Below are 10,146 nucleotides of genomic sequence, written 5' to 3'. Positions count from 1 at the left end.
TACCTAAGATTTGAGGCAAACTAGAAGCATTCTACATTCTGATGTTGATTGCGATGGAACTATTAGCACTACAACTGGCATTCCATATATTCAACATGATAAATATTGTTATAGGTTGAATTTTGTCCCCAAAATGATATATGGATGTCTTAACTCCCTGTGCTTATGAATGTGACCTAATTTGGAAATTGGATCCTTACAGATGTAATAAAGTTAAGATGAGGTCATACTTGATTAGGGAGGGCCTAATCCAGTATGAGTGTTGTCCTCATCAGAAGAGGAGAAAAGACAAAATGACATAGAAAGCTAACACCACATGATAACAGAGATGGACACTGGAGTGATACTGCTATGAACACCAAGGACTAATGGGGGTCACCCGAAGCTAGGAAGAGGTAAGGAAGGATTATTCCCTAAAACCAGCAGAGAAGCATGACTGTGCCTACATGTAAACTTTAAACTTCTAGTCCCTATAACTATGAGTCAATATATTTCTGTTCTTTTAAGGTACCCAGTTCATGGTAGTGTGTCATGGCAGTCCTAGCAACTTAATATATACAAGAGGTCCATGACTGTTCCCCAAAGTACCATATTACTGTGTAAAAGAAAAACGTTCATTTTAGAGGAAATAAAAAGGAGTAAAAATAGTGGATTCTTAAGATTTTCTGTAAAGCAAATCCTTTAAATATGGCTGTAAGAAGATATTTAAGTATAATTAACATGTGCTTTTTTCATGTAGGGAAAAATGCAAAATAGAAGCTATATCTTTCATAATATTATATCTTTCATAATACCTGTTTAGCTGGGTTCACATTTTTTCTAACAATGCAAATCATAGAACAAATATATTTTTTAAACCTGAAACAATATATTTAGTTTATGAAATGCTAGTTTTTCAATCAAGACCTCTAGTTGAATATTTTTTCTTCTACTCACACAGAAGAAAACTATAGACATCTGTAACAATAAAATCAGAGCAATTTTTATATTGTGAGAATGTGTTTGTTAATCAAAGAAAACATCAAGTTAATGTATTGTGTTGTGTTAATGTTTTGCTAATGGGCACAGTCTTGATTATGTAAGCATCTGTTGTGATAAAAAAAAAAAAACTTTTTCAAAGAATTACTGATTAAAATTACAGCCATTGGATTTGCTAGTTTCATGCAAATCTCTTAAAGGAAAAGGTACACCCATCTTTATATATAAAGAGCCAGGGTTGTAACATCCACAACGACCAGAGGGCAACTGAATGCCAGGCAGCATGCACAGCAGGCGAGCAGGCTGAACTGCTGACCTCTTGGAGAGAGAGAGACAGGGCTGATCAGCAGCAGCAGCAGCAGCAGCAGCAGCAGCAGCAGCAGCAGCTGCTGGCGAGGCCAAGAGAGAAGAAGGGTAATCAGACTCTGCTTCTCTCTCCAGGCCTCACCAGCAGCCAAGCCTCTCTCTCTCTCCCAAAGGTCAGCAGTTCAGCCCACTGGCCAGCAGCCTGCGGAGGCTGCTGATCAGCCCCGCCTCTATGATCAGGCCCGGAGATGCTGACTGGCATAGAAACTGACCAATCAGAACCAAATCTGGGTGAATTGTGAGGAGCCAATGGCTGCCTAGGAGGTGGGGCTTTTAACACTGTCATAGAAACTGACCAATCAGAACCAAATCTGGGTGAAGTGAGAGGAGGCAATGGCTGCCTAGGAGGCGGAGCTTTTACACTGACTGGCATAGAAACCGACTAATCAGAACCTACTCTGGGTGAACTGCAAAGGCAGAACCTAAGGTGGGGGCTGAAGAGGGGTTTTAAGGACAACAGTTGTTTGGTGTAAGGTGTAATAAAGTGATTCATTTTTTTAATGACTGGTTTGGCAATATAGTGCATATGGCTGGCTATCAGTCCAGATATAGGGATTATGTGTTTTTGTCTGCCAAGAGCATCTCCTTCTCCTGAAAAAGGCTTCCCACCCCTCATTTAAGCAATCCTATATAATCTATCTATACTAATAAAAGGGTAATATGCTAATTAGACCGGGTCGACTGGCCATCTTCCAGACATCCGACTTCCTTCTGGACAAAGCCATGGTGGTGGAGGCTGAGGCAGAGGCAGTTAGGGGCGATCAGGCCAGCAGGGGAGGGCAGTTTGGGGTGAAGATCAGGCTGGCAGGGGAGGGCAGTTAGGGGCAATCAGGCTGGCAGGGGAGGGCAGTTAGGGGTGATCAGACAGGCAGGCAGGCAAGTGGTTAAGAGCCAGTCATCCCAGATTGCGAGAAGGATGTCTGACTGCCGGTTTAGGGATCAGGCCTAATTTGGCAGTCAGACATCCCCCAAGGGGTCCCAGATTGGAGAGGGTGCAGGCCAGGCTAAGGAACCCCCCTCCATGCACAAATTTTATGCACCTGGCCTCTAGTGAAATGTAAATCCCTTCTTTGATTCGCTCAATAAAGGAATGAATCTCTGACAAATAATTGTGTTATATACATTTTGATGGACATTTAAGTGCACTTCAAAACTAACCTTTAAGAAATGTTTACCTAAATCATTTGATTCATATCATAAATAATTATTAAAAGTAATGCTGGCCTTGTGATGGCAAAAAAACACCTGTTGATAATTTCTTATAATTACATAAAGTTTAAAGGATTACCAAATGTTTTTGTGTAAATTATTTCAATCATAGTCACCAAGATGGGAATTAGTGGATATTTTTTCCTATGGCAGATGAAACTGCATTAGAATAATAATGTAACTTTAAAAAATGATTTTTTATTGATTTTAGAGAGAGAGGAAGGGAGAGGGAGGAAGAGATAAAAACATTGATGAGAGAGAAACACTAATGAGCTGCCTCCTGCATGCTCCCTACTGAGGATCAAGCCCAAAACCTGGCCATGTGCCCTGACCAGGAATCGAACCACTGATCTCTTTGTGCATAGGAGGACACTCAACCAACTGAGCCACACCAGCCAGCTGTGACTTTTTAAGTTAACTAAAATAGTGAAAGACAGAGAATTTAATTCCATTGCTGGTGCTGTTTGACAGTCTTATACTCTAATATGCTGCTATCTGACCAAAATGCCTCTAACTTTCTCTCTTTCTCTAATTATACTTGCTTTCTAGGGACATGTAAACAACACCCTTTATTTCATCATTGTTGCATTGTTTCAGTTATTCCACTGGCTAAATCCCTCCCTAAACACCCCAAAATTCTTTCAACTGGGTAAATTGTTCATTTTACTCTATTATTCTATCTAGACAGCTAATCCCTTAAAACAGAACTTGAAATCTAGAATCACTACAAATTATAGATTTCTAATCTCAGTTGTATCTATCATGCCACTTCTCAATTTTTCTTTTGAGTTGGCCTTCCCTCACACTCTCTTCCATAGTTTCTCCTTTTTCAAATGTTTCTGTCCATATGTGTCTTGTTTGTCTATTTGTTTGTGGTTTTTAGGAAAAGAGTGGGAATGGGGAACAGGGCTGGTTTAGGTTTTTTCTTCCTTGAGGTATAATTTACACATAGTAAAAAGCACAAATCTCAAGTATTCAGTTCAATGAGTTTGAACAATTGTATACATGGAACACAAAACAATATATAGAATCTCTCTATTCCTCCAGAAATTTTCTTTATATCATTTTCTAGTAAACACATGCCTTTCATAATTTGATTGAAATGAGGTCAGGAGAGAATGGAAGAAATTATTTGAGACAGAAATTTTACACAACTATTTCGTTAGTGATGTTATGCTTGCAATTGGGTAGCCAATGCAGAATAATGAATATTCAAGACAATTTATTTTAAGACGGGCAAAATAACTATGTATATAGCTGACAATGGTCACTAAAGAGAGAAATACTAGTGCAGACTACAGTTGGGGTTATTGAAGAACTGGAATGTATTAAAAGGCAAGAATAGACACATGGATAGACTAGCTTATGTAGGAGTACAAACATTAGGGTCATGGTGGCAAGATGTAAATCAGAGAATGTGGGTATAGATGGAATTAAGTTGGTAGATCCTTCAGAAAAAAAATATATGGTATTTCTTTTTTGTTTTTGTTTTTTCTTTCAATGACTTTTAATAATGAAATTAGAAGCATTTCCATCAGCAGAAAATGGGAAGGGAATTATTTGGCATTTGAGAAAAAAAGAGTTTTCTTGTAGGGGAGTAAATATAACAAGAATGTTTATCAGGATTTTTCATGTTGCACTAAAGACTCATTTTGTGTAATGGGTCATAAATATAAAGAAAACAAGTCAGTATGGTTGTGTTTTACTTCAACAATGTTATGCTGGGAAGATAACGAGTCAATATATGTAGAGAGTTTTATGCAGCTAGCATTGATATTTTCCAGATGGGCATAATAAAAGATGAGGTCAGAGAATTAAGAAACTGAGGCAAAGGACTGATTACAATGACAAACCAGAGGCCTAAATTGGATAAAAGAGAAACAAGGATATTATGTAAGGGGAAGTGAGATGATGGTTGAATCAATGTATGCTTGTAACTTGTAAATGCTTTCAAATAGTCACACTTTGTGTTTCTGTATTTTTATTATAAATAAACATAGCCATTTTCCAATTATCAGAGGGTATCTGCTAAGTGACAAAATTCAGGAATTTAGGAAACCCTATAAATTTTATTTTTTTAATTGAATATCTTCAAATATTGGACATTTTTGTCTTCAACATTTTAGACTAAGTTATTATAATCTTAACCTACCATAAACTGTCTTGATTGTTTAGCTGTCCCAGTGCTCCCCCTTCATTAATATTTTTTGTTTGTGGAATAACCGCTACATTGTATTTCTTCATGTTAACTTTTTCAGAGTTTGTTTGTTGCTTTATTTCTATCAACAACATAAGCAAAAACAATTTAAAATATAAAACTTCAATTGAACATAAACAAAAAATAGTTTATCCCACCAATGCAAAAATATTCACTTTTCAATTTAAACTAAACTGAGTTATTGTCAAGGTCAAATGTGACTTCCACTTTGCTAAATGCAGTGGTGAATTCTAAGGTGAATATATTGAATCATTTCAAGCTATTAATACAGTTAATCATGCATCATTTTTTTATACATTTTTAAAATGTTTTTATTGATTTCAGAGAGAGGAAGGGAGAGGGACAGAGAGATAGAAACATCACTGATGAGAGAGAGTCATTGATCACCTGCCTCTTACATACCCCTTACTGGGGATTGAGCCTGAAAACTGGGCATGTGCACTATCAAGGAACCCAACCGTGACCTCCTGGTTCACAGGTCAACATTCAACCACTGAGCCACACTGGCCAGCCAATCATTCATTATTTTTGAAATGCTTTCTTTCCATGGCTTTTTTATCCTTCTCTTACTTAGCAGGACACACTTTTCTCAAGAGGTATAGCCCCTTTGTTTGAGGGTTACTCAGGACTTATTCTCTTCTTTATTTTTTTGTGTGTGCATGATAATTTTATTTATTTTTTTAAATTTTATTTTATTGTTTAAAGTATTACATATAGTAGTACATATATTTATTCTATAGGTGATTCATCCATTGTCATGTTTTTTTTTTTTTTAATATATTTTATTGATTTTTCACAGAGAGGAAGAGAGAGAGATAGAGTCAGAAACATCGATGAGAGAGAAACAAACATCAATCAGCTGCCTCTTGCACACCCTCCACTGGGGATGTGCCCGCAACCAAGGTACATGCCCTTGACCGGAATCAAACCTGGGACCCTTCAGTCCGCAGGCCGACACTCTATCCACTGAGCCAAACTGGTTAGGGCCATTGTCATGGTTTTAAGTATAATTTATATGATGATGATTCCCCAATTTACTTCTCTCACTCAGACCTATTCCTGTGAACTCTAGATTTATATATTTAAGGTCATATTCAACATCTCCATTTAGATATCCAATTAATTATTCAAAATTAACATGTCCAAAAACAAATTTCTGATTTTCCCTCTCAGAATTGTTCAGTCCAGTCTTCCTTATCTCTGTTACTGACAACTCCATTCTTCCAGGTATTCAAACATCTTGCAGATGTCTAATCTATCAGCATTTTCTATTACTTCCACCATCAAACAATAATCATAATCCAATTACTTAATCCAAAGCCAGCATTACCATTAGTATCCCCCAATATTTATATGTTAAGATCCTAACCTCCAAAGGTCATGGATTAGTAGGTGGGGCTTTTGAGAGGTGGCTATGTTATGAGGCTGGAGCCTTCTTGAATGGGGTTAATGATCTTATAAAAGAAACTAGAGGCCCAGTGCACGGGATTCGTGCACTGGTGGGGATTTGGCCTGTGGGGATCGGCCCGCTGTGGGAGCGCTGCTCATCCCAGTCAGCCGAAAGGCTGTGGACCCGCCCTCTGAGCTGCTGCTCCCTGGTCTGGCATCTTCTGTGGAGCCCGAGCACTCGCCTCTCCAGGGGACCCAGTTGGGGCCAGACCCAGGGACAATAGCACTGAGAGGTGGCAGAGTAGGCCTCAGTCCTGCGCAGCCACGAACCTGCGTCCCAGCCGCCAGGGTCAGCTCTGTGAGCCCTGTGGCAGTGCTGGGCAGCCTGCGGGCATCTGGAGGAGGTGGCAGGGAGCGAGGAGGAGGAGCCTGGGGCGAGGAGGTAATGATCGCAGCCCAGGTTCCTGCCCGTTATCTGGGGTTCGCAGCGGGAGCAGCCGCTCATCCCAGTCAGCCAAGCAGCACTCCCACTGTGGTAGCGCACTGACCACCAGGGGGGCAGCTCCTGTGTTGAGCATCTGCCCCCTGGTGGTCAGTGTGCATCATAGCAACTGGTCAACTGGTCGTTCTGCCATTTGGTCGCTGGGCTTTTATTATATAGGATTCCACAGAGCTCCCTAGCCCATTCTGCCATGTAAGGATACAAGAAATCTGAAGCTTGGAAGAGAGCCCTCACCCAAATATGCTGGCAAGTTGATTTTGGATTTCTAGCCTCCAGAACTGAGAGAAATAAATGTTTGTTGTTTATAAGGTATCCAGTGAGTGGCTTTTTGTTCTATTGGTTTAAACGCATGCATACAAGTCCTTTGGTTGATCTCTCCCCCTTCCGCTCACCCTCCCCTGCCTTCCCTCTGAGGTTTGAGGGTCTGATCAATGTTTCTGTCTCTGGATCTGTTTTTGTTCATCAGTTTATGTTGTTCATTATATTCTATAAATGAGTGCGATCATGTGATATTTATCTTTCTCTGACTGGCTTATTTCACTTAGCATAATGCTTTCCAGTTCCATCCATGCTATTGCAAATGGTAAGAACTCCTACTTTTTTACTGCAGTGTAGTATTTCATTGTGTAGATGTACCACTGTTTTTTAATCCACTCATCTGCTGATGGGCACTTAGGCTGTTTCCCAATCTTAGCTATGGTGAATTGTGCCACTATGAACATAGGGGTGCATATATCCTTTCTAATTGGTGTTTCTAATCCTTGGGATATATTCCTAGAAGTGAGATCACTGGGTCAAATAGGAGTTCCATTTTTAGTTTTTTGTGGAAACGCCATATTGTTCTGCATAGTGGCTGCACCAGTCTGCATTCCCACCAACAGTACACGAGGGTTCCTTTTTCTCGGCATCCTCACCAGCTCTTGTCATTTGTTGATTTGTTGATGATAGCCATTCTGACAGGTATGAGATGGTACCACATTGTCATTTTGATTTGCATCTCTCTGATGATTAGTGACTTTGAGGATGTTTTCATATGCCTCTTGGCCTTCCTTCTGTTTTCTTTCGAAAAGTATCTATTGTACTCAGATTTTCTTATCCTGGGTTGTGCCCTTGGTTCATTTCTAAAAGAGGAGTTAACTAGCACTCTGGTCCAAGGGACTAACCTAAACTTGGCCTTGAGTCAGACATAGATTATTATGCAAGGTAGGCTTCTGATTCAAGAACTTGAGTCTGACAATACTCTATGGTCAAAGTCAGCAGGTAGCCAGGGGTAGTACTGGTGATCCCAGGAGTGTAGAGGTTCCAATCAGTGGCCAGGGTCCAAGGACACTGGTACCACATTAGCTGTACCTCTCGATACACAACACTGCCATTGCTAGCCAAGGAGCCTAGCCAATTACTCATCATTCAATTCAGCACTCCCATCCTCATGGAGGAATTAAAATGCTAATCACTATGTAATCAAAATACACAGATTATAAAAACATTTGGGGAATTATGTTAAGGCTATGAATCTGAATAATCCTGTGAGTTGAGGGTTCAATCCAGGCATACAGAATGTTGGACTAACAATAGTATGACTAGTTTCAAGCTCCATAGGGCAGGGAATTTGAATTTATATATACACTGCTAATATTGGTCAAGATTATCTGAGCCTGTCAAAGCAAAGTCTGTAAAACAGAGGCCCAGAGTAGGTCTGGATTCTTAAAATCCCTTGTTTCTTTGGGTTGGGTTTACATTTTGGGGGAGGGAAAGACAACTTTAAAAGCCTAATATAATGTGATAAGTACAACAGGAATAAGAAAATATATAAGGATTAAGGGCAAAGGCAGTGCATTTAATGTTCCCTAGCAGTAATATAATCAAAATAGATATACTCAAATCTATTTTGATTATATTACTGCTAGGCACTTATAAGTCATACCACAATTATGTGTTAAATTGAAGGTATGATATCTAGGTTAATATTTATCAGAAAATACTTTTTAAGCATATTAGCAAAATATTAATCTAAAATGTAAAAATAAAAAGTTTCATTTGACTACTTACACATGAAACTCCAGCATGTAAAAAATAATCTCATTTCATTATCAATGATAAACTAGAAAAAAAAATATAATGCACGTGGCAAACAAATAGCACTATTAATCTTTTATGAGAACATAAATCTTTAACATGAAAACACATGTGGCACAGGAAAATGTACAAAGAGCTTTACAAAGAAATTTAGAAAAGAATAGATATAAATGACCCATGAACATATGAAATGTTTCTAATCTCATGAGTATTCAAAAATGCATGCTAGGCCCAGCCGGTATGGCTCAGTGGTTCAGCATTGACCTATGAACCAGGACGTCACATAGATTCCTGGTCAGGGCACATGCCAGGATTGGGAACTCAACCCCTAGTGTGGGCATGGGGGAGGCAGCTAATCAATGATTTTCTCTCATCATTGATATATATATCTCTCTCTCTCTCCCATCTTTTCTGAAATCAATAAAAATATGTTTTTTAAAGAAATGGATGGTAGAATGATATAAAAACTTTTTTTTTTCTACTACAGCTATTGGTGTCCAAAGGTGACTAGTTAGGGATAATTTTTATTCTCTGCCCCAGTGGTGTAAATTGATACAACTTTCCAGAATTTCCTTTGACAAAATTATCAAGGTATTATGGGAAAGTATTTAAGATGGACACATTTTATCAATCACTAACTAAATTCTTGCTCATTTAATCACTAAGACTAGTGAGAGTGGGTACTAGGTCTGTCTTGTTCATCCTTATCCTCATTGACTAGTATGTTATCTAAAACAGACAGGTACATAGTAAAGATTTGTGGATTAGTTGAATTAATAAAGAAATAGTCATTTATTTAAAAACTATTATAATTGGTGCTAAGGAAAATCAAGGAAGTATGTGTTGCTTTCAAAGATTGTGCAATATCAAGGAAAGGATTATAATGTTTGAAGTCTGACAATAAAGCCATATTGCAAACTCAAATGCTATCAAGGGTTAGGCAAGTAATTTAAATGTGTGAAGCAGCAATGAGTAAGAAAACAACCAATGATGTAACCTTACATAAACTAGAAAAATCAATGCTAAAACTAATCAAATCATACTTTCTTAAAACAACCACAATACTTTGCTACCAAACAAAATATATGTGAAGGTTTATTCTAAGACCGTAGGGTATCAGATCTCAACTGATGTTTAGGATATGTTGTTGCATTATTTATAACTTATAAAAATAATTAAAATCAAACAGTCAATGAATAGTATAGATTCTGAAATATACATGGTAGGCACTTCTAGAACTGAGAAAGCACTATTAACCTTATAGTGCAATTTATACTCCAAACGATTGCCAGACAGGAATATAATCTAGGAAATCTCTAAATTTCTTCACTTGTTTGAAGCATATAAGTAATTCGATGTAGAAGTCTTTACTAATTTATGGACTGTATTAACTAATAAAAGTAAACCT

Source organism: Eptesicus fuscus, chromosome 3 (assembly GCF_027574615.1).
Source record: "Eptesicus fuscus isolate TK198812 chromosome 3, DD_ASM_mEF_20220401, whole genome shotgun sequence".
Lineage (NCBI taxonomy): Eukaryota > Metazoa > Chordata > Mammalia > Chiroptera > Vespertilionidae > Eptesicus > Eptesicus fuscus.
Note: the sequence above shows the minus strand (reverse complement) of the source record.